Source organism: Phytophthora infestans, genomic scaffold (assembly GCF_000142945.1).
Source record: "Phytophthora infestans T30-4 supercont1.152 genomic scaffold, whole genome shotgun sequence".
In the NCBI taxonomy this organism is placed as follows: Eukaryota; Oomycota; class Peronosporomycetes; order Peronosporales; family Peronosporaceae; genus Phytophthora; species Phytophthora infestans.
In genome coordinates this window covers 169,864-170,330 of record NW_003303607.1, presented here as the reverse complement: position 1 = coordinate 170,330, position 467 = coordinate 169,864, and the positions used below count along the sequence as shown (strand labels likewise).

Below are 467 nucleotides of genomic sequence, written 5' to 3'. Positions count from 1 at the left end.
GAACGAAGAATTGTAAAAAGCAAAGCCAAAATTCCCAAACCGGGGCCCGAACCCGGCTCGCGTGGGTGAAAACCCACGTCTCCTAACCGGCTAGTATATTTGGGATCACCTTCTTTTAATCAGAAACAACGGCAAACAAAAGGCCAAACACACGCATACTCTCACACAACCAAGCGCACCACACCAAGGCCACGCGCATTACCGCCTTCAACTTTGCATCCAGCACCTTCAAAGACCTTTACCACGCAGGAGCTGTTGTTTTAAACCTGAATTAGATACCGCCGTTCTCGCCACGCTTACCCACCGGCTGATCGTTGCCCCTGCCAGTGCTAAGCCGAACCACTCTCCATCACCGGCCATACAGTCATCCGAACGTCGTACCAGCAACCACATGGAGCGCTATATACGTGGCGGAACGAAGAATTGAAAAAGCAAAGCAAAATTCCCAAACCGGGACCCGAACCCGG

The 467-nt window shown here is 51.8% G+C and overlaps 1 pseudogene across 1 annotated transcript; it reads right to left on the bottom strand.

Annotated features, from left to right (window-relative positions):
• Nucleotides 1-31: 31 nt before the first annotated feature.
• On the bottom strand, nt 32-105 carry PITG_30845 (annotated as a pseudogene). The gene has a single exon. The product of its transcript is annotated as a tRNA-OTHER (tRNA).
• Between the last annotated feature and the right edge of the window lie 362 nt (nt 106-467).